Here is a 9,877-nt window from a genome sequence, read left to right as displayed (position 1 = left end):
TTAGCCGTTCCTTGCCACTCCGTGTCGTAAATGGCATATTGGCAAGTTTACGTTTCTCTTCAGCTGATTTAAATGTCTTTTTCAAGGTCATTTTCCTGAACTTTGCCATTTGGGATTGTATGTGCCCTCTACTATGACATTGGGCATCGGCCTTGGCAGACGACGTTGATGGCATGTTATCGTCTATGTCATGACTAGTGGCAGCAGCTTCAGCACTAGGAGGAAGTGGTTCTTGATCTTTCTCTATTTTATTTTTATCGGAGAAAGTTTGGTCCTCCATTTATGTTATATCGATTTGATATATACGTGCGGCTAAACACAGAAAATATTTTTTTTTGGGGTTTGGACTGGAGTGTACTTTGTGGGTTACAGCACCCTTTAACGGTCAAGCCAGCCGGCCCTTTACTTATGACACAGGCGCACGCTTGGCACTACTTTGTTGATGCACGTGCGGCTACTGCGCACACAATTCACAAACACAGAAAATATTTTTTTTTTGGTTTGGACTGGAGTGTACTTTCGGGGGTTACAGCACCCTTTAACGGTCAAGCCAGCCGGCCCTTTACTTATGACACAGGCGCACGCTTGGCACTACTTTGTTGATGCACGTGCGGCTACTGCGCACACAATTCACAAACACAGAAAATAATTTTTTTTTTGGTTTGGACTGGAGTGTACTTTCGGGGGTTACAGCACCCTTAACGGTCAAGCCAGCCGGCCCTTTACTTATGACACAGGCGCACGCTTGGCACTACTTTGTTGATGCACGTGCGGCTACTGCGCACACAATTCACAAACACAGAAAATAATTTTTTTTTGGTTTGGACTGGAGTGTACTTTCGGGGGTTACAGCACCCTTTAACGGTCAAGCCAGCCGGCCCTTTACTTATGACACAGGCGCACGCTTGGCACTACTTTGTTGATGCACGTGCGGCTACTGCGCACACAATTCACAAACACAGAAAATAATTTTTTTTTTGGTTTGGACTGGAGTGTACTTTGGGGGTTACAGCACCCTTTAACGGTCAAGCCAGCCGGCCCTTTACTTATGACACAGGCGCACGCTTGGCACTACTTTGTTGATGCACGTGCGGCTACTGCGCACACAATTCACAAACACAGAAAATAATTTTTTTTTTGGTTTGGACTGGAGTGTACTTTGGGGGTTACAGCACCCTTAACGGTCAAGCCAGCCGGCCCTTTACTTATGACACAGGCGCACGCTTGGCACTACTTTGTTGATGCACGTGCGGCTACTGCGCACACAATTCACAAACACAGAAAATAATTTTTTTTTGGTTTGGACTGGAGTGTACTTTCGGGGGTTACAGCACCCTTTAACGGTCAAGCCAGCCGGCCCTTTACTTATGACACAGGCGCACGCTTGGCACTACTTTGTTGATGCACGTGCGGCTACTGCGCACACAATTCACAAACACAGAAAATAATTTTTTTTTTGATTTGGACTGGAGTGTACTTTCGGGGGTTACAGCACCCTTAACGGTCAAGCCAGCCGGCCCTTTACTTATGACACAGGCGCACGCTTGGCACTACTTTGTTGATGCACGTGCGGCTACTGCGCACACAATTCACAAACACAGAAAATAATTTTTTTTTGGTTTGGACTGGAGTGTACTTTCGGGGGTTACAGCACCCTTTAACGGTCAAGCCAGCCGGCCCTTTACTTATGACACAGGCGCACGCTTGGCACTACTTTGTTGATGCACGTGCGGCTACTGCGCACACAATTCACAAACACAGAAAATAATTTTTTTTTTGATTTGGACTGGAGTGTACTTTCGGGGGTTACAGCACCCTTAACGGTCAAGCCAGCCGGCCCTTTACTTATGACACAGGCGCACGCTTGGCACTACTTTGTTGATGCACGTGCGGCTACTGCGCACACAATTCACAAACACAGAAAATAATTTTTTTTTGGTTTGGACTGGAGTGTACTTTCGGGGGTTACAGCACCCTTTAACGGTCAAGCCAGCCGGCCCTTTACTTATGACACAGGCGCACGCTTGGCACTACTTTGTTGATGCACGTGCGGCTACTGCGCACACAATTCACAAACACAGAAAATAATTTTTTTTTTGGTTTGGACTGGAGTGTACTTTCGGGGGTTACAGCACCCTTAACGGTCAAGCCAGCCGGCCCTTTACTTATGACACAGGCGCACGCTTGGCACTACTTTGTTGATGCACGTGCGGCTACTGCGCACACAATTCACAAACACAGAAAATAATTTTTTTTTGGTTTGGACTGGAGTGTACTTTCGGGGGTTACAGCACCCTTTAACGGTCAAGCCAGCCGGCCCTTTACTTATGACACAGGCGCACGCTTGGCACTACTTTGTTGATGCACGTGCGGCTACTGCGCACACAATTCACAAACACAGAAAATAATTTTTTTTTTGGTTTGGACTGGAGTGTACTTTGGGGGTTACAGCACCCTTTAACGGTCAAGCCAGCCGGCCCTTTACTTATGACACAGGCGCACGCTTGGCACTACTTTGTTGATGCACGTGCGGCTACTGCGCACACAATTCACAAACACAGAAAATAATTTTTTTTTTGGTTTGGACTGGAGTGTACTTTGGGGGTTACAGCACCCTTAACGGTCAAGCCAGCCGGCCCTTTACTTATGACACAGGCGCACGCTTGGCACTACTTTGTTGATGCACGTGCGGCTACTGCGCACACAATTCACAAACACAGAAAATAATTTTTTTTTGGTTTGGACTGGAGTGTACTTTCGGGGGTTACAGCACCCTTTAACGGTCAAGCCAGCCGGCCCTTTACTTATGACACAGGCGCACGCTTGGCACTACTTTGTTGATGCACGTGCGGCTACTGCGCACACAATTCACAAACACAGAAAATAATTTTTTTTTTGATTTGGACTGGAGTGTACTTTTGGGGGTTACAGCACCCTTAACGGTCAAGCCAGCCGGCCCTTTACTTATGACACAGGCGCACGCTTGGCACTACTTTGTTGATGCACGTGCGGCTACTGCGCACACAATTCACAAACACAGAAAATTATTTTTTTTTTGGTTTGGACTGGAGTGTACTTTGGGGGTTACAGCACCCTTTAACGGTCAAGCCAGCCGGCCCTTTACTTATGACACAGGCGCACGCTTGGCACTACTTTGTTGATGCACGTGCGGCTACTGCGCACACAATTCACAAACACAGAAAATAATTTTTTTTTTGGTTTGGACTGGAGTGTACTTTCGGGGGTTACAGCACCCTTAACGGTCAAGCCAGCCGGCCCTTTACTTATGACACAGGTGCACGCTTGGCACTACTTTGTTGATGCACGTGCGGCTACTGCGCACACAATTCACAAACACAGAAAATAATTTTTTTCTTGGTTTGGACTGGAGTGTACTTTCGGGGGTTACAGCACCCTTAACGGTCAAGCCAGCCGGCCCTTTACTTATGACACAGGCGCACGCTTGGCACTACTTTGTTGATGCACGTGCGGCTACTGCGCACACAATTCACAAACACAGAAAATATATTATTTTTTTAGCACTTGGGGGGAGCACCCCTGATGGACAGAGCACCCCCTGGACAACACTACAGCACTCCTTTAGGACTGGGACACTGCACAGGACTTTGGAGTGGACACAGCCCCTATGGAGAACTGACTGCACAACACAGTCCAGCCAGCCCCTATGGACTTTGAAGTAGTGGACACAGCCCCTATTAACAACAGCAGCACAGCACAACACAGCCAGCCCCTATGGACTTTGAAGTAGTGGACAACAGCAGCACTACACTACACTACACTACACTACACAGCCCTAACTCCCACCCTCCCTCTTCACTGTCCACAGCCGAGTGAGAAAATGGCGCCGACGCGGGTACCTTATATAGGATCCAAAACCCGTGAGACTCGGAAGGCGGGATGATGACGTTTTGCCTCGATTTCAGATCCGAGTCAGGCGGGAAAAGTCGAGCCTGACTCGGATCGGACTCGGATCGGGGGGGCTCGGATTTCAGAAATCCGAACCCGCTCACCCCTAGTTACAACAGACTTATATACAAGAAACTTATATATTTATTAGAGATGAGCGATTCGGATTCTGTGGAATCCGAACTGCTCCGAACATAGGGGATCCGAGCCCACCCGAACCCTGTTCGGGTGTTCCCCGCCTGACTCGGATTCCGGTTCGGGGCAGAACGGCGGCCACCTGATGTCGGATTCTCGCTAGAGAATCCGACATCAGGGCTCGAGTGTAGGGCAGACCGCTGTGATAGCGGTCTGCCCTACGCAGAACACACAGCCGCCAGCGGCAGCTGTGTGTTTGTTACAGCAGCCAATGAGAGTCACACAGACTCTCATTGGCTGCTGCACGGAGGGAGCCGGCTGTAGCTCATTCATGAGCTCCGTCTTCCGGCTCCCTCCTCGTCGCGTGGCAGCAGAGCGGACGGCGGCTGGAGCGGGGATACAGGTAAAAAAAAATGTATGTGTGTATGGGGGCCTGCTATTGGAGGGGCCTACTACTGGGGGGGCATACTACAGGGGGGGCCTGCTAATGGGGGGCATACTACTGGGGGCCTGCTTATGGGGGCATACTACTGGGGGCCAGCTAATGGGGGGTATACTACTGGGGGCCGGCTTATGGGGGCATACTACTGGGGGCCTGCTTGTGGGGGCATACTACTGGGGGCTAGCTAATGGGGGGCATACTACTGGGGGCCTGCTTATGGGGGCATACTACTGGGGGGGCAGCTAATGGGGGGCATACTACTGGGGGCCTGCTTATGGGGGCATACTACTGGGGGCCTGCTTATGGGGGCATACTACTGGGGGGGGAATACTACTGGGGGCCTGCTTATGGGGGCCTGCTAATGGTGGGCATACTACTGGGGGCCTGCTAATGGGGGGCATACTACTACTGGGAGCACTGCATAGGGGGCCCTACTACTAAGGGGACTGCATAGGGGGCACCACTACTGGGGGCATTGTGTAAGGGACACCACTGCTGGGGGCATTGTGTAAGGGACACTATTGCTGTGGGCATTGTATAAGTGGCATTACTACTGTGGGCATTGTATAAGAGGCATTACTACTGTGGGCTTTGTGTATAAGGTTCACTACTGTGGGCATTGTGTAAAAGGGTCACTACTGTGGACATTGTATAAAAGGGTCACTACTGTGGGCATTGTGTAAAAGGGGCACTACTGTGTGTCGTAACATAAATAAGAGACACTACTTTATGGTGTAATGTGAATCAGGGGCACTATGTGCGGTGTAATGTGAATAAGATTGTGCACTGTGACTCCTAGGGCCGTAGCCCACTTTGTAAACAAGTACTGTGATTCTGCTGGTCGTACCCCACTGGGTGGGTGCACTACTTTTCATTTCTGCCACTGCTGTGTGGCAATGTGTCATAAATGTGCTTTAAATTGTGGTGCTGCTCTGTGAGGTGTTCTAAATTGACTGGAAATTAATGTTATTGAGGTTAATAATACTCTAGGAAGAAAAAAAAAAAGACCAATTTATGTGATTTTAGCTTTTTTTGTCAATTTTTGTAAAAAAATCCAAATCCAAATCCAGTCACCGCAGTTTGGCAAATCCAAATCCAAACGACGAATTAGAACCAAATCCAAATCTGGCAAAAATGTTCCGGCGCACATCCCTAATATTTATTTAAACCTGCTCTCCTAATTATTTTCACAATATGATTGTTATACTATACACTTTTAAGACTCTAAACTTATGATTGACACACAAACAAAAAACTAAATGTTAACCAAACTATACTTAAATTCAATTTTGACATGTGACTCATGTTATATACGAATGTGACTCACATTACATTTCTGTCCCCAGTCAAAGGGCTCTGATATAAATTACTCAAACCTATAGAATCCACATGAATTACTCAATGAAGGCCTGTTTATCTACCTGATTAACTGTGAAGATGTATAAGATATGCTGTATAATATATATACACATAGGTGTGCCAGGTGAGTATTCTATGTCCCACAGGGAGGGTGGGACAGGACAGTCCATGACCCAGCAGAGGGGGTGGTGCCGGCTTTTGCGCACACCTATGTGTGTGTATACACACACACACACACACACCAGGATATGAAGTATTAAAATGTTAAACAATTATTCCCAGTAAAATCAAAACACCTGGTAGATATTTGGGGCTCAATCCTATTGTCTGCGATGATATTGCAGGTGCAAGTCATTGGGGTAGATGTATTATAGCGGCACTTAACGTGCCGCTATAACGCTTCCCGCTTCGCCTCTTTACCGAGGCGAAGCAGGAAGCACTACCGATGAGATGTATAAACATCTCATCGGCCGGAGAGGGGGAGCGTTAACTCCCCCCTCCGGCGCTACCCGTTAGAGACAGCAGCGCATCAGCCTAGTGCTGACGCGCTGTGTCTCTTCCCGGCTGGCTCCACTGAGCATGCGCGGGATCTCACAAGTATCGCAAGATCCCCGCGTGGAGCCCTGGAGCCGGTAGCCGCCGCAGCAGGGACAGCGCTGTCCCTGCTGTGGGGATAGGCTAGCGCCAGGCTGTAGCTGTCAATAACGTCAGCTACAGCCGGCCGAATGGTCAGACGATCTGTCCGTTCGTACATAGCCCAGGCTATCAGCGCTATTATCTTGTAGATAGCATCGCCGATAATGACAGGGGCACATAGCGCCCCTGTCATTTACCGCCCAGACCCCGATAATACATCGGGGAGAAGCGGTATCAGCGCACATAACGTGCGCTGATACCGCTTCTGGGCTTCGTACATCTACCCCATTGTGACAACAGCCGCACTTCACGGCAGCCCAAATTTGCACAAAAGTGCTTGCAGCGCCATAGCATACCTCTCAACGTGACCCTCTCCAGGAGGGACACAATGCTCTGGTCCTGGACTTCCCTGGTAATTTATGATTGGTGGCGGCTCCAGGGGTGGGGCTGCAGCACAGTCCAAAATTCAAATAGAGGAGTCACACCAACTGCCAGGGAGTCCCAGCCAGTGATGTTTGGCAGCGTGTGAAATTACAGTTGGTGTGACTCCCCTATTTGAATTTTGAACTGCGCTGCAGCCCCACCTCTTACCAGGGAAGTCCAGGACCAGAACATTGTGTCCCTCCTGGAGATGGGCATGTTGGGAGGTATGACATAAAGCTATGAGCAAATTAGGGCTCGGGGTGCGAGATGAGGTGCCGTTGCTGCCATTTTAACGCCGTGGCAATGGCAACTCGCACCCTTCCCGGCTAAATGAATTGACCCCTAAATTTAGCCTGTCCCTGGTCAATATCCCTGTTCACAAAAAGGTTAATCACATTAATGAGCCCATTTATCAATGTATATTTGAGGTATAATCCTCAAACACTTTTTGGGGGGTTAACTTCAAATATTACGTTTCCCCCGGATACCTGCTGTGATCCCTCCATTCCCGCATCCCCCATAGGTTTCTATCGGGAATGCGATGCTGCCAGATTTACTAATATCCTAAATGCGGTACATTCCCAATATTGCCCCCCACAGCTAACGTCATCTGAAGATGGCGTTAGCCACTGTAGCCGATGGCTACACACCGCATAATTAGCTGGCGGAGGGTTCCCTGGGAACCTCCCCCGGCAAAGGCCGCAGCACATATGCAGTTACCGGTACTGCGCATGCGCAGCAGCCTAGGCATTGGCCGGCAGCTCTCCGATTACATCGCAGGGAGGCAGGTTTCGAAGCCCATGTCCCTGTATATGCTGGATGATGTATCCGGACGATATGATCGTATATTGCAATGCGATCATAGGTGGTACTGACATGCCCAGAACGCATTGCAAGTGCGATCATTAATAAATGGGGGCCTAATAAATAAAAACCACCTTTTTGTATTTAGATTTATTTCTATTTTTCGTGGCGCACTGAAATGTGGGGTTGAATTGCTATCGGCTGTATATTCTCTCATAGATCAGTCCAAAATTGTGTTTTTTTTTAGGTTCTGGTTATACTACAGACTTTTTGTTTTATTATAAACTGTTGTATAGGCTGAAACCCCTTTTTTGCGCTCATCTCAACTTCTGAGGTAAAAGGAAGAGAGCAGCCTGCCATGGTCCAGGTAGTGAGATAACAGCCTAATATATAGAATAATATAAGTGTGCTTCTCCTGGCTATGGGTGAGACGTGGTGGGAGGTGAAGGCAGCTCAGGTAGGGGACAGGGCAGGGAGTGAGAGGAGCCCCAGGAGACACAGGAGCAGCAGCGTGTGCTGAAGAGGCTGAGGCTTCGTAGGAGCACTCACAGGCAGCGGAAGCACCGAGTCTCCCTGTCTGGAGCGCCTCCTCCTCGGGCTGTGACTTCATCCTCAGCCCGGAGCTCCCCACCCGTCCCAGCACGGCCCCACCCTCTCCCCCGCTGGAAGATGATTGTTTACCTAACGGGCTGCATTCGCGGTAAGTTAGCCGGGGAAGAAGCGATGGGATGACTGAGTGGGGAAACGTTTGGCTCCCCCTCTCTCCATGCACAGCCGGATCACACAGAGACAGCAGGCCTGTACTTGCGTGGAGAGAGAGGGGGTTCTCGTGGGTTTTTTCTTCCTGTGTGGATGATGTGCGCCCCCATTGACCCTACCCCCTACCACCTGAATCAGCCACCCCGGACAGTCAATGCAACCCCACAATGTATACATCGATAGCCCCTAAAGTTGCAGTGGTTGATGTTCTCAGTCACCCTCCCCCACGCATGACAAGAAGCCCCTTTTGCATTGCATTCATTTATACCAGAGGTTTCCTTATTCCTGTGTGTACACAGCAGGTCTGATGCTCTCATCATCACTGGGTGCTTTGTATGCCCCTGGCAGCTGCTGCTGCTGGAAAATGTGATGGGGATCCTATTTGTATTATGTTATGCATCGTAATCTTTTTAGAACTTGAATCTAGATATATATATTTTTCCAGTGGACACTTTTTAAGTCAGTGTTTATAGCATATAAAAAATGCATATATCCTCTCTTTCCAGTGAGCAGTGCAATGTACTCTGTAAACAGCTTTTTGGGTGTCATATAACTACAGTACTGTTATTTTTTTTTCTGGTTAACTCTTTGCTTTTATTATGTATATGATTCTCCCTGTGCACTGAAGAGACAGTATGATCTCCCTTATATTATGTTTATACTTCTATGTGCACTGAAGAGACAGTATGATGTCCCTTATATTCCATATATACTTCTCACTGCGCACTGTACAGACAGTATGATGTGTCTTATATTCTGTATGTACTCCTCTCTGCACTGAAGAGACTGTATGTATGATGTCCCTTATAATCTGTATATACTACTTTTTGTGCACTTTAGACAGAGTATGATGTTCCTTATATTTGGAAGTACAGGATGATGGGTCACATCAGGAAGAGTTGCTAATAACAGTCAGTACTTGGGTCATCATAAGTACATTGAGGACGACAGTTTATGTTAGGTAAATGACTCAGGATGTTGCAGATGCCGTCCTGAAACTCTGACACTGGGACAGTTAGTGGTAAGGTAACATAGTCATTTCCTTTGTGTCTGCTGTCATAGTTTTTATTAAAGTGTACTGAAAGAGAGGGACTGCAAAGAAGGAGCAAGGTAATTAATGTGGATTATATAGCGGTACCCAGAGCAAGATAATTATAGCAAGGGCAGAGAGAGATATCAGATGCCAGAAATCACCCTTCTAGATGAGAAGTATTGATTGGGCTTTTTAAAATGTGCAGACAATTTGAGATACTGCCAGTTCCAGCATCGTTAAAGAACCTTCATTGACAGTGCGATAAATACTTTCCCAGATAAGGGCATATATTATATGTGTATGTATAATGTCTGCTACACATATCACATGTATAGTGCATGTGGTTTTTATAGAATACG

General features: G+C 47.9%; 1 protein-coding gene across 1 annotated transcript in view; it reads left to right on the top strand.

The window, feature by feature from the left end:
* Window positions 1-8,226: 8,226 nt before the first annotated feature.
* The window catches only part of ATP8B4 (ATPase phospholipid transporting 8B4 (putative)), a 245,667-nt gene continuing 244,016 nt past the window's right edge, over window positions 8,227-9,877 (top strand). Inside the window, exon 1 of the mRNA XM_088472812.1 lies at window positions 8,227-8,426. The gene's annotated coding sequence lies outside the window, so the exon portion shown is untranslated. The remainder of the gene's footprint in view (window positions 8,427-9,877) is intronic.

Source organism: Taudactylus pleione, unplaced genomic scaffold (genome assembly GCF_031769625.1).
Source record: "Taudactylus pleione unplaced genomic scaffold, aTauple2 ptg000129l, whole genome shotgun sequence".
Taxonomy (NCBI): Eukaryota; Metazoa; Chordata; class Amphibia; order Anura; family Myobatrachidae; genus Taudactylus; species Taudactylus pleione.
This window is presented reverse-complemented; position numbering and strand designations above follow the sequence as displayed.